A 15,563-nucleotide genomic window follows, 5' to 3' on the forward strand; every position below is an offset into this window, starting at 1 on the left:
CAAATTTTTATTTTATTGGCCGATATAATACCACTTGGCTTTTAGTTTTTTAACTATAAAACTTTAAATTTTATAAAACTTTATTGCTTCTCTTTTTTTGGATAAATCAACGCCGCGTAGCACGATTCGGCTGATTCCACTCGGACTCAGCTGGGTAAGGCCGAGACTGACATGTGGGGAGTTCGAGGAGCAACTCGCTAGGCACCAAAAAAAGGAGGTAAAAAATACAAAAAAAATAAAAATAAAAATATTTATAAAAATATTTTTAGATGATTTGGGAGCTTTTCTTATGATCCAATCTTTTATTTTGCCTTTATTTTCCTGAAATATTTATGGTATAAGTCAAAATTTTAAATAATCTGCCTTTTATAGATTTGCTTTCACCTTCTATAGTCTTTAACGATTCCTATCGTCTATTTTTTTATTTTGTCGATTTTTAAAATATTTTTACCTGTTTTTTATTTTTTACCTTTTATTTGGTGTTTCCATTGGCTCTTTGATAGGATCTGGATGAGTTTTCTTTTCTTTGCATTTATTTGTCCCTGTTTTTCTCTGGTGGTTGTCCTGCCATTTGATCTGGGGACTCTAAAATCCTAACACGGCTAGTTTAGAAATGGGTTCTTCAATTTTTATTTTGTTTGCATTGAGTACGTGATTTTTAACAAGAAAAAAAAAACTTGGCTGAAATCTTATTAGAAAAAGGAGGAGGGATTTATGAGTCCACGGCCTCATCCATTTAAATGGGTCCTCTATCCAAAATCTATTTTAGAATTTGGTTTTAGATCTAAAGTTTTGAAGATTAAAAGTTCCTAATACATCTAGCTAAGAAACTAGCTCTTCCATTTTTGTTTTGTTTGCATGGAGAGAGTGACTTTCAAGGGGAAAACAAACACTTGGCTAAAATTTTATTAGAAAGGATAAGGTTTTTACGAGTCCACCGCGCATTATCTATTCCAATGAGTCATCTCTCCAAAATTCATTTTAGAGATATATATTTTGAATCTAAAATTTTAAAGATTGAAAATCTAAACCATGACGAACATGAATCTGAAAGAAAAAAATTAAAATTAAAAATAACATTGTAATATAATTTAATGACCTTAATTTAAAGTTTTGGTGGGCCGCCGTTCTTTAACATCCATCTGGATGTTAGAGCATCACGGACGCTATTGTAGAAGTTTGTCTAATGCACAAATTACTTTTCCTTGCAAAAATAACAGTCAAGTTCACCAATATCAGTAGGCATTTGTTGCCCAAAATCAAACCAACCGTCTAATTAATGGAAATTATGTATACCCACTCGGACCATACTTTCTCGATATAATTCCCCTAATACTTTTTAAAGGGTGTGATTTTTATAGAGCCCAGGCTCTAAACAATCAAATTAGAGCCTACCTTCAAATGATGTCGAGAAATGTCGTCTCAATATTGGAAATCTTTGTGATAGCCTTAAAATATATTTTTATCTTTATTTATAAAGTTTAGAGCTTAAAAAATAGTGTAGATCGAACCGATCTATGAAAACTTAAAAATCTTGAAAATTGACTGTCCAAAAATGCATTACAAAATAAGCTATTTTCAAAACTTGAAATCCATTTTTTTCGTATGTCCATGCATCTGCATTACAAAATACGCTATTTTCAAAACTTGAAATCCATTTTTTTCTCATGTCCATGCATCTTGATGCCGAGATGATCAATTTGAGGATATTTGAGCATCAAAACAAGCTCTGTTAACGTATGGATATGGATATCTATCATACTGATGCATATCAATACAGATATTCATCTCAATACAGATATCCATCTGTATGGATACATATCTCTTGATAAGATTAAGATATGTATCATACTGATACATATCAGTATGGATATGCATCTGTATGGATACATATCTCTTGATAAGATAGGTGGTGTCTATCCATAACCATTGATATTTATCTTTAACTGTTACTAGCCGTATATTTATACGGGTTCTTGTATATTATTTATTAATCAATAAAGAGAGGGTTTACTGCAGTATTATGAAATAATCTTCCATAGAGATTAAGGCCCAAATGTATAGAAATACAGTTTTTACCATGGTATCAAAGCCAAGTCACGATTTTGTATTGGTATTAAAGCCAAGTCACGATTTTGTATTGCAAGGCTACTATTGTGAGATGCAACTTTTTGTGAGAGGTATTGCAAACTTTCCAAAGGTAGATAAAGACGGAGTGATTTATTTTCAGCAGCCATCAATGCCTGTTAAGACAATCATGCAGTTGCCAAAGTCACGATTTTGTATTGGTATCAAAGCCAAGTCACGATTTTGTATTGCAAGGCTACTATTGTGAGATGCAACTTTTTGTGAGAGGTATTGCAAACTTTCCAAAGGTAGATAAAGACGGAGTGATTTATTTCTGCAGCCAGCAACGCCTGTTAAGACAACCATGCAGTTGCCAAAGTTGGGGAGTCGAACAAAACGGAAGTTAGAGAGAGAAAGAGGAAATTTCTTAATTTTAAGTTGCTCAAACCCAAGGGCATGTAAGATCGATAGAGGATAAGGGAACAAAAGAGGCCATTTCTCTTCCTAGATTGAATGGAGCTGCCCAAGATGGATTACCCTTTTCAATTCCATGCAGGCTCAATCTTCTCACTCAACAAATGCCCACTAAACAAGGGACCCAATCTAGATAATCGACGTTTGAAGGCGCCATTTATAGACAAAGGCAGGTTTGACAAGAACCGCATAAAACATAACGGAGAGTCCAAGGGGGACTCCCTTCAAATGGCGGGATTTTAACCAGGTAGCACAGGAAACCCTAGCTTTGTGCTAGCTATTGAAGGTTGAGTTCATGATGAAGAGAGCTGAATCATTTGGTCAAATGGAAATGATATCATTTGAGGATTCCTCATACTCAAATTTTGGAGATGATAAATGCCAAAAGACAAGGGGTAATGGAGCAATTGATAAGCCTACGAAACTTGGTACAACAGAAAGAACCAAAAAGATTGGTGGTATAGACTTTGAAGAACAAGGATGAGGGATAAACTTGGTGGGGGCAGACCTGCCTGATGAACAAAGCGACGAAATCAAATAGAGGATGCACCTATCAGAGAAACTGGAACAGAGGCTCGATGCTGGAGAGGCGGATACAAAATCGTGACTTGGCTTTGATACCATGTTAGAAACTATATTTCTGTATATTTGGGCCTTAGGCCCCCATGGAAACAAAGGCTCGATGCTAGAGAGACGAATACAAAATCGTGACTAGGCTTTGATACCATGTTAGAAACTGTATTTCTGTGTTAAAAACTGTATTTCTGTGTTAAAAACTGTATTTCTGTATATTTGGGCCTTAGGTCCCCATGAAAGATTATTTCATAATACTGCAGTAAACACGCTCTTTATTGATTAATAAAGAATATACAAGACCTCGTATAAATATACGGCTAGTAACAATTAAAGATAAATACCAATAGTCATGGATAGAGACCACCTAATCTTATCAAGAGATATGTATCCATACAGATGCATATCCATACTGATATGTATCCATACAAATGGATATTTGTTTTGATATGTATCAGTATGATACATATCCATATCCATACGTTAACAGGCTCTATATAAACTTCTCCCCTGTTTTTTAAATCACACAACTAACCCTATTATTTTTATTTTTACAGCCACATCCAGGAAGAAAATGATAAGATCATGTTCCTTTCCCATTCATTGACTTCCTATGTCAAGGCTTCCAAAAGTTTGGAGACTTTTTTCTCAAAGAACTTGAAATTTGAGATACTTTATATCTCTAAAAAATACTTTTGTCAGAAATAAAACTATTTTCTTCCTTTGGGGATGACTATAAAAATAAACAGTAATTGAGTGAGCTGAGCGATTTAAAAAGAGTATTGGGGGTGAGGATTCTATTCTTAGAAAGTATAGTCCAGTAGGTGGACATATTTTTCCGAATAATTCAAGACCTGAACACGATATAAAAATTTGCTCTTTTGGAGGGCTTGCATGAATGTAAGACTAGCGTACGTAGATTAGAATTAGGGCTGGCAATGAGCTAGGCCAGCCCTTGCCCAAGCTCGTGTGGCCCGGCCCTGATCCATACAGGGTTGGCCTAGGCTCAGCCCGATCAAACAAGGCCAAAGAGGCTAGGGCCCAAGCTTGGCCATGGCCCTATCAGGGGCTTGGCCAGGTATTTATTGTGCAAATCGGAAGAGATTTCATATGAAACCTCCATAAATTTATGCTTTAAACTTAAACAATTTAATTTCAATAGAGAATATGGGGGTCCATCAAATTACTGTTCAAAGTCACATCTTGATCTCGAAAGGTCAGTTCTCTTTGAGAAGTACCGGTAGGGCCGGTTTGAAATCACACAAAATCCATCAAGAAACTAAGAAGACAAGAAACAAATAAAAAAAAGAAAGTAAACTGAAAATTACATAAATAAATGCTTACTTGGAATCTCGTCACTCTAGCCCGCACTTAGAGCTTGTGACCCGGATTAGACTAGCGATTGAAGTTCAATTAAATGAGAAATAACTAGGGCATGTTCATCTTAGGGTTTTGGTTTGTTAAGGGCATTGCCTTCCTAACTCTTTAGGACTTTGAAATTGGTAGAGAATTATGATTTCTTGGGTTTCGTAGCTCTACAGTTAGGGTAAGGGTTTCTATAGCCAATAGGACTTTCTTGGGACTTTCTAATAGATTTTATATTGTGAATTATGGAAGGTTATGGGGGTTTATACAGGTCTTTGGTAAGACTCTAGTCTAACTGGGATTAGGACTCCTAGGTCTATCTTTAGGCTTAATGATAGGGATTGACTAATGATAGGATTAGAATTTCAAGGGTTCCATTCAATCAAAACTAACTCAAAATTGTTCCAGAATGTTCTAGAGTGTCAAAACTATGGTCAACAAAAAATGCTAGGATGTTCATAATGATATGGGTGCAAAAAAGTGTCAACTATACCATATGCATCATCTTGACAATGCGATTAACATCATCAGATCGTTTTTGGTTTTGATGACATGAGTTGTATTGCCAAGCCCTTTGGGCATGACTATGCACCTTGCACTATCTAGAGAAGTCGTGCCCAATTTTATACAGGATCGAGCCAGACAATCTTATAAGCCTTCAGGTGACAATCTGATTAAATTTTGACCTATTTTTTGGCACCTAATTAAGGTTTTTGTAGCGTTTTCTATTGTTCTGGATTTGTCTGGATTAAGTTGTGGATTGCAGGATAAGTTGTCTAGGGTTCACTACACTAATATGGTCTGGTTTAGGGTTATAGGTTTCTAGGAATTCTAGGGTTTTAAGAATCAAGAAAATTAGCCAATTTCAAATTGGGTGTCTACAGTTATCCAAGTTCAAATTGTGTATCTACAATTGTCCCTCTTTGGCACACCATGTTCTTCAAGGAATAGGTGGGCGGTAAAGAAGTAGACACCTGCCTTCAATTTTCTATGTTGCATGTGTTCCTAATAAAGAGTGACAAAGAGAACACCATTCTATTTTTAGGTCATCCTCGATGTCACATCATTACACTTAGTCACTTAGGGGATTTTCGTCTTTAGGTTTTTCAACATGAGTTTTTCTTAGGGTGTTTTTTCACGCTTGTCGCTATCACACTCTGAAGTAGGTTTTCTAGCTATGCGACTTGATCTTACACTTTTAATTTTCAATTTTGGATTTCTCTAATTTTGGAACTTGGCTACTTTTTTATAATTCCCTTTCTCTTTTATGTTTTCCTAGGGCTGTCTATTTTGGGTTGAGGTTTTTACCTGAGATAGTCTAGCTTTATATTTCTTTGGTTCAAGCAACTCTCTTAGATTTTAGATTCAAACTTTTTCATCAACCACATTATGTTCTCATCTCCCAGCACTAGATTGCTTTTGGGTTAAGCAGTCTCAGGTGAACCCTCTTACTCCTTCACTTTTTAAAAATGTTTTAAGAGAATATTTGAAAATGGAGAGAAAATTTTTAATTAAAACACGGTACAAGGGTAAGATTTTAATAAAGAGATTAAAGGTTTTGTTTTTTTAAAACAAAATCACAAGACACAAAATTTGAAATCATCCAACTTGGAATTGCTTCTAAGATGGACTTTAAAAAGGTAGAAAATTGGTCAGCAGTTTAGGCTCATGCCATTGTGGAGCCTTTTTCTAAAAACATTCTTGAAAAGAAACAACCTTTTAAAGAGGAAATTTTCGAAAATATAGGTCTTATAGTTTAATCATTGTGAACCTAAAAATCTTAGCCCTCATGTTGCAACTCAAAGAGGAGTCCATCGAAATTGTCAAACAAACTAGTGCCATGGAAATTGAGAGATACTACTCTCAAATGCTTGAGGTCTCCTTTCAAGTTTTATTTGGAGAGTTCGATAACCATGATACATTAATATAATGTCCCTTGATTGCTTTGGGCTTCAGACCAACTTTGCACTTCTGCCACATTTTTTATCTTCTTTAAGATATTGGACCTCCTTTTTTTTGTCTTTTTTGGGAAATTTTAAGCGTACTTTCATTTTACTTGTGAACTTTTGTAGGCATCTTTGATTTTTTTGGATGTTTTTGGTCTTCCCTTTTTGTTTTCCATTAATTTTCATCACTTGCAAAAAAAATTCAGCTTGATAGACTTGTTTTGTTTTTGTTTTTTTTGTTTTGTTTTCTAATGATTGGGGACCCTATTATATTTTTAGCCTGGGGACTTCTTTCTTTTTTATTTATTTATTTATTTATTTTTTTTGTTCACCACATCATCTGACTTTGATTGGTGGTTGAGACTTTAAAACTTTTGGCTACTTTTTCCTTTCTTGAAGATGGGGTACTTCTTTTAACTTGCTTGAAAGTAGTCGAGCTTTCTGTTGTTGTGGAAGTTTGCCCTAGGACCACATCAAAACTTTGTATCTGCTCGGAACAATCATCTTTCTCATTCTCCAAGTGGCAGGGAAGTTCTAATCTCAGTTATTCCTTGGGTTACCCTTGTTCTTCGATTGGTATCCATCTAGATTTGAAATGGTAAAGAGACATTCTTCATCACTAGGAATAGAAGTAGGCTCAGAAATAGGCTCGTCTTTTTCTTTAGCCTCATTTGTGATGCTTATAATGCCGTTATCAATCAAATCTTGGACAATGTGCCTAAAGGAAAGCCATTCTTCCATGTTGTGGGCATAACTTTGATGCCATTCACACTATTTTGATTTTCTCCAATATGAAGAGGAGGAATCCAAGTTGTAGGTAATTCAACATGTATGTTCTTTAGTAGGAGCTTATTAACATCTCTCATTGGATCTTTATTGGGAGTGAATTCCCTAGGCGTACTTCATTGCATCTGTCACATATAGAAACGAGATTTTTTTGTATCTCTAGGATGTTTAGAAGGAGTTTCTCTCTTGAGGGCCTTCAACCCATTTTCTATTGCTACATAAACTTTACCACTAGGTGAAGCTTCATCCTAGTTGAACTCCTGTTGAGGTGTAGCTAGTGGTTGATCTGTAATGGAACTAACTTTATCCATTGCCCTTTCATAAGACGTGGCCATCTCGAGCATAGAGTCCAAAGAGAAGGGCACACTACTTTTGCTCAAGTAGGACGTGTACTTGGGTGTGACATTCTCTATGAGGATATTAATCTGTACACAATCAGAGAGTGGACTCAATAACTTGAGAAGTAGCATTCCTAAATTGGTTGACGAAGTAAGCTCCCCAAGTTAAATGTGGGTAAGGGCTTGTTGTCCTGGTAATGAAACTCAAAGTTCAAAAATATCACATAAAGGGTTACATAGGGGCTATCCTTCATGATTTATCGATGCCATATTAAGGGTGTTCCTGATAAGCTCTACAAGAACATAGCCTTTAATTAATTAGGTCAGTCACAATGTGTTGTACCAAGCATGTAAGTGTTGATATGCGCTTCAAGGTCAATTTTTCTAGAAAACTTCTTTCTAAATTGTGGCATGATAAATCCATCAGTCAATCTTCAAGATTTCCTGGGTTTCTAGTACATATGCTTTAGAAGTTGAGAAAGAGATTCACATCTTTTATAATGAGTCTTAAAGATGTTACATATTTGCATGCATATGGACAAATTGTGCCTTAGCACAACTTGGGTAAACAACTGGTTGCCTGTCACTGATTGTTGATCCTGAGTTTGAGGTATATGACTTACCTGTACTGGCTGTTAAAATAGTTGGTTGGGTTGCGCCAAAGGTTGAACTTGGGGAATCCACTAGACTAGGTAGGATGGTTGTTGATCTAGGGTACTGGGCTAAGCCTAGTTGGTCTCATTTTGACTTACCAAGTTTTTCCAGAAAGCTTGCAAAACTAGGTGTTTCACTAATGGGCGATTAGGAAGGACTCCCTGGGCTACTATGGCTGCTAGATTGATTTGCCGGGCCTAGGTGCCTCTTTGTTAAATTAGGTGGTCTACTTCTAAAGCTAGGAGTACCCCTTTTAGCATGATTAGATCTAAAGAAGATTCAAAGCCCATGTGTAGACACCTTATTCTTGGCTGAAGGAGTTCCAAGAAACCAAGACATTAAAAAATTATAGTATAAGTTTGAACCTTTCCTAGACCAACCTCTAACCAAAACCCTGAAATTCGCCCCATCGAGAACTTATCTTTTGGCGTAAAACTAGATTAAGAACAATACTATTTCCATATACTTTATGACCATTATTTTCATACACCATAGCTCATCCCATGCACCATAGAAATTAATAAACTCCCTTATCTAAAAACCACTAAATTAGTTCAAGCAGCTTCGCTCTTAAACCTTGCTAAATAAGCACTTAACCACTCTTAAAACTTCCAATTTAAACCTAAATTCTAGTAAAACCTTCTAAAATATGCCTAAACCTAAACCTACCTAAATAGCCTAAACCCACCTAAAACTTTCCTAAACTAGCTTCAACCTTGGCCAATACCTTTAATCCTAGGTGGACATTCACATGTTGAAACGTCCCAGTGGACATAGCAAGACAGAAGGGATGAAATTGTAAAATTGTGGGGTCCACCATGTCTACGTAATATCTATTTATGCAAGCGTAATATTGTGTTTCACGAATGATTTGCGACCCATATTGAGCCGCCACTTGCAAGAGCCGTTATCTAGATTCTAGCCTATGAATATAGACCCTCACCCATTGTATTGGGAGCCGAATTTTAGAGAATTAGGTGAAGCCCTACCACTCTACACACTTAACCCTAGATCCTTAAAAACCCTAAAGCCAATAACCCTAATTTCCTTTCTCACGGACTTCTGAGCCTACTTTGAACATCTGAAACACTATCCTAAGCCAAGATATACCCTTATGCCAATTAAATCATAGACTCTCGTTTACATCCATGGACCCTAGACTCTTCCTTTAGACCATAGGCTTAGTATCTGATTCAAAACCATAGATTAACATCGACTAAATATTAACATTGTTAAATCCTGATTGGTAAACTCTTAAAGGAGAAAGAGATCGGCACAACAATCTCAGATATGAGCCAGCCCACGAACTCTGAGTGCGGAGCTGTGGGCCCAGTTTTCCAAGTAAGTTCATTTCTTTTTCTTTTCTTTCGATTTCCATTTGCATACTTAATTTAATTTAGATTCAGTTCCCTATTTCAAAACCATTTTCTAAATCTCTCCCCTTAATTTCTCTTGAATTTTCAAAACTTCATATCATTCGTGAATCTTCGTTCTTACCATCCCATAAGCTGGCAACTGCTTGTGGTTTGTGAGAGAGAGCGGTCCTTAAGACTCCCTTCCACTCGGACCATAATTTGACGAAGCTCCAATCTCTACCTCTGATTGACTCCGTTCCAGTTCAAATGTGCTTGGCGTTGCTGCAGAAGAGCTGTGCCTTGCCTCACTGCCCTCAAGTGTGTTGTGAACATCATGACTACTATTAGAGGGAGTAATCCTTTCTGGGAAGCCTGGACTTGAATTTTGATGTCCTAAACCAGACCCCTGCATAAGTACCCTACTCCTAGTTGGCGGTTCTCTGTCTGGTTGCCTAGTTTGTTGTTGGCTACCAAGATTAACCTGGTTCGAGCCTATTGGTTGAAGGTGGCCAGTTGGAACTTCTGTCCTACCTTATTTATGCTGACTAGGTGGTTGAATGGTATATCATTGGTTTACCTGGTCTTGCAAGAATGCAAGTACATTTGAGTTTGCCTGAAGTTGACTCAGGTCAAGACCCTGAGTCTGATGAATGCTAGGGTGAATGGTGGACTACACATAGACCTATGTGAGCGTTGGCCCATTTAGCTCTTTAATTTAACGGTTATCAAGGTTAGAAATGATGGGTTGGTGATTGAGCACCGAGGCTAGCTTGTTTTGAGTTAGATGATCCAAGAGTTTGAGATGTTTAAACATTTGGCCTACCTTGACCATATTAACCAAACTTAAAGATTGACCCTCATGTCTTGGAGGTGTGCCTCTGGTCTGATCCTCTCACTGTTCAAGGTACCACAAGTTCTACTGATATGATGATCCATTGTTCCTAAACCATATCCCAATGAGCTACTAATTTAAAGACCTGGGCTGTTCGCTATGATTCCATGTTGGTTGAGATTAGATTTACCCACTGGGCATTCTGGGTTTGAGGAGCACCTTGGTAGTGCTTCTCAGATTGGCCCAACGTCTTAGACTTAAGTTGGGGCTAAGAGATCAGACCATACCTTGGTTTGATCTTTATATGACTCCTAACAGACCTAACCAAATCAGGACTCCTAACAGACCTAACCAAATCAGGCTAAGCCAACGTCACCTAAAATGATTTGGAATACTTGGCCTAGTTTCTATTGGTAAGTTTAAGCTCAGGGATGTTTCCTAACTAAGAAAAGCTGAAATACAATTAGGTCTAAATAGGTACCCACCTAAGTCCTAGCCACCTCTTAAATGGATCACACACTGTCCTACTATGTTTGGGGTGCTTTAGGGCAAAGAATTGCAAAGGGGCACTCATAGTTAAAGTAGTAGTATCCACAACAACCATAACTCCCTACAACTAGGTATCTATCTTAGAATTAATGATGTTTTTAAGGATTTTTAAAAATATTTTAAATAGTTTTCCAGGTTTCCGGTTGGTGTGTTTAAGAGGTGTGGAGAATATAACTCGTGCGCATGTATGAAAGAATATGGCAACACATAAGAATAATAGAATACCAAAGAATGACATAAATAGGAAATATTTGCCTATTGTTATTATTATTGTTATTGTTATTCTCATTGTCATTGTCATTGTCATTATCAATGTCATTGTCATTATTATTATTATTATTATTATCTATTTTTATCATTTCAAATATTTTCTCTAGATTTTTATTTTTTAATATTTTTGTATATTTTTTGAATTTTTTAAGCTTTCATTTTTTTTTTATAACTTTTCCTATTAACGTATGGATATGGATATGTATCACACTGATGCATATCAATACAGATATCCATCGGTATGGATACATAACTCTTGATAAGATTAGGATACGTAACATACTAATACATATCAGTATGGATATGCATCTGTATGGATACATATTTCTTGATAAGATTAAGTTGTGTCTATCCATAACCATTGGTATTTATCTTTACATGTTACTAACCATATATATATATATGGGTCTTGTATATTATTTATTTATCAATAAAGAGAAGGTTCACTATGTTTTTATTTCTTGTACTTTATTGATATGTATCAGTATGATACATATCTATATCCATACGTTAACATCCTCCCTCAAACTAAAGATGCTTTAACACAAAGTATCTGGAGTTTGAACAATAAGTTGTATAAACGAACGAGTTGGATCTTCAGGTCTTCAAGTTCATGGGGTCACCGATAGAAACAAAGGCTCAATGCTGGAGAGACGGATACAAAATCATGACTTGGCTTTGATACCATGTTAGAAACTGTATTCTGTATATTTGGGCCTTAGGCCCCCATGGAACTTTATTTCAGAATACTGCAGTGAACCCTCTTTTTATTGATTAATAAAGAATATACAAGACCTCGTATAAATATACGATTAGTAACAGATAAAGATAAATACCAATGGTTATGGATAGACACCACCTAATCTTATCAAGAGATATGTATCCATATATATTCGTATCCATACTGATATGTATCAGTGTGATCCATATCTTAATCTTATCAAGAGATATGTATCCATACAGATGGATATATGTATTGATATGCATCAATATGATACATATCCATATCCATATGTTAACATTTCTTGCTCTTTTTTTTTCCAGCAATACATGAAATATAGTAGCGTGATAATATTAACGATGCGATATGCATTGCAGAAACATTATTCATCCAACGATGCAAGTCACATCGCAGAACTAGGAAACACTATTTATTATGCGATTCGAGTTGTATAACACTGCATGAAATCAAGAAACACTATATATGATATGAATTGAGTCGCAAAAGAGGAATATGGCTTACACTATTTATGATAAAATTCAAGTCACAAAAATAAAATAACCTCCAACCCTCCTACAGGTTTTGATGTAACTATATACCATCCTCTAGTTTCCACCAACTACCCTGCAAGTGGAATTTTAGGGGTTTTTTTTTTCTATTTTTGTGCAATTTTAAGCATGAGATATTCCAAAGTAGGCACCAAACTAACAACACAAGTCTAAAGAGATTTCAGATGAAAACTCCCCAAATTTATCCTTTAGACCTATACAATTAGATTTTTAACAGAGAATATGGGTTCGTAAAATTATGGTTCAAAGGAAAATCTTGATCTCAAAAGATAAATCATCTCTAAGAACCGTCGGCAAAGCTGGCATGAAATCACACAAAATCCATCGAGAAACTCAGAAAATAGAAAATAAATAAAAGAAAAGAAATATAATGCAAACTAAAGAAAATAAAGACTTACTTGAAATTCGGTTCCTCTGGCCTGACATCTGAGTTGGGGACCCTAATTAGACTATCAATTAAAGTGCCTTCATCCTCAACCATAGAGCCTTTGCTTGAAAATATTCATATTAGGGTTTTGGTTTGCTTAGGGAATTACCTTCCTAAGACTCTAGGATTTTGAAATTGAGGTTTGATGATTGTTGAGCATTAGGGTTCAAATATTTGCTAGCTCTAAGGTTGGGGGTTAGGGTTTCTTTATGGCTTACTCTAGCCTATAGGATTTTCTCTAATTTCTAAGAATGTTTCTAGGATTTTTTATGGAATTTAGGTTGTGAATATAATAGGCATTCAGTTGGATACTAGCAATTGGGATTAGGACTACTAGGTCTATCTTTAGACTTCATGATAGGGTTTGACTAATGATAGGATTAGAATTTCAAGGCTTCAATCTGATTAAAACCGACTCAGAAGTATTCCAAAATGTTCTAGAGAGTAAAAAATATGGTCAACAAGAAACACAAGGATTTCTTGAATGATCTGGACTCGAAAAGTATCAACGACGCGATACGCATCATCATCATGATGCGATTTGAATCATCATATGGTTTTTTCAGGCTTAAAAACACGATTCACATTGTCAAACCCTTTGGGTTTGATGAGGTACCACGCATCGTAGGAACAAGCGAGGTTTGATTCTATGTAGGATTGAAACGGTCTATCTTCTATGCTCAGCTGACTGATACAATTTTGAGTTACTTTTGGCACTTAATAAAGGTTTTTATAGTTTTTTGTAGCTTTATCTACTAGTCTAGATTGGCTATGGATTGTAGGCTGTGTTGTATTAGGGTTCACTAACTAGTATGATCTAGGGTTATAGGTTTATGAAAATTTTAGGGTTCGGGGAATTAAGGAAATTAGCCAATTTCAAATAGGGTGACACCATTGGGCAATGTTAAATGGGAAAAATGAATAAATAAAAAAATAAAGAATAAAAAGCGGGGGGCTGGGCCGGGTCCAATCTTTCTGGCCTTAACCCAAGGCTTGTCTTGCCCTGCCTTTAAGCCACCTTTTGTGGCCCATGCCCTAATTTGTAAGGGCTAGAGCAAATATGCTGGTTTGGATCACCTAGCCTATCGCCGCCCCTAAATTTAGAATGTGTACTCAAAAGTGATTTTCATTTTAATGCATTTATTTACTTATTAGCATTTCAAGTTTTGTTAGGCTACTCCATTGCTAGTATTAACTTAATTAATATTTATTTTATTTATTAATCTCGTTTTGTAATACACAAAGTTTTTCAATAAAGGTATTTTGTGTAATTAATGAGGAGTAGAACTTGTGCTTTTATAATAAACCAATGATATTTATTATTTTTTAATAAAAATAATTGCAATTTGGTAATATCACACTTCATAGGAATGATATTACATCTCAGGTGGATGTCATTCCTAATCATAATTGATAAATACTTTTAACATTGATTAATTACCGCTAGGCAAAAGTTGCTAGAGCATAGAATAAAGGTATCAAGTGTCAAAAAATGTTGAATATCAAAGAATGAATAATCCTAAAACAATTCAAGGAGCTATGAACAAAAGTGGAATCCTTCCTAGTTTCTACTGAGGGAATAGATAACCCTAAATTCTACCTTCTTGGGTGGTTCAGTATCAGTAATTGAACTTCGAAAGTGAGGAATAAGAAGTCCAGAACTTAAGAAGAAGAAGAACCATAGAAAATAGAGTTCATGACCCAGAAAAAAAAAAAAAAAAACAAACAAGAGAGGTTCTTTTCCCCCTTATTGTGAAATTGAGAAATTTTTGATATTTATAATATTTTCAAGGTAAGAAAACGGAATTTTGGTAATTATAATAATTTTCTATATTTTTGTATTTTATCCGTTCATTTTTAATTTAAAATTACCTTAATTGTATTGAAAAATATAGATCATCCCCTGTTGAAATTCCCTCATAATTCAATTCAGCAGAATCGTATTTCTTTGGCAGGAGCAGGTGAACCTGGATAAAGAGGCCAAAGAAGATCAAATCAAAGTCGAAGCGGTAGCGGTATTTTTCGTTTTACTTTTCCTCAACTGAAAAACCCGAAGTCTTCGTCCTTTTCAGCCGAAGTGAAGTAAAGATGACAACTTGCACAAATACTCCATGACAAGAGAGTAGACTAACAATATCCTGTTAGTATTTAACCTTAAAAACAATAATCTTTTATCAATAAACTTTTGGAGGTTGCAGTTTCTTCTCACGATTGAGAGGGAGATATCCTTTGAAGATATTAGAGAGAAACGTTTTTCTATTTTTTCATCAAAAGATTATGTAGTGGAGCATATCTCCCATTTGGTTGGTGCCTGGGCTTAATTGATTTACAACGTTCCGTCTTAAGTTCAATTCTCACCAGTGTAGGGGCCCATCCCTGACAACCCACCACAAAAAAAAAAAAAGAGAAAAAATGATTCCTCTTTAGGTATTCGGTATGGGGTACCATAATTTGATTTCGAAAATAGGGGCAATTAGGGACAGCTGAATATGCAAAAAAAAGAAGAGTATCATTGTTTAATTTCATGAATTTCATATGAGAAGATGCAATGGGAAGAGTTATTCATAAGGATCATCAAGTACTTGGCAAAAAGAAGAGTCATCATATTTCTTTCTAACTACCTCCATTTGGAAAATG

The sequence above is a fragment of the Amborella trichopoda genome, chromosome 3 (genome assembly GCF_054954075.1).
Source record: "Amborella trichopoda isolate Santa Cruz 75 chromosome 3, AtrichopodaSantaCruz75HAP2 v2.0, whole genome shotgun sequence".
Classification (NCBI taxonomy): Eukaryota; Viridiplantae; Streptophyta; class Magnoliopsida; order Amborellales; family Amborellaceae; genus Amborella; species Amborella trichopoda.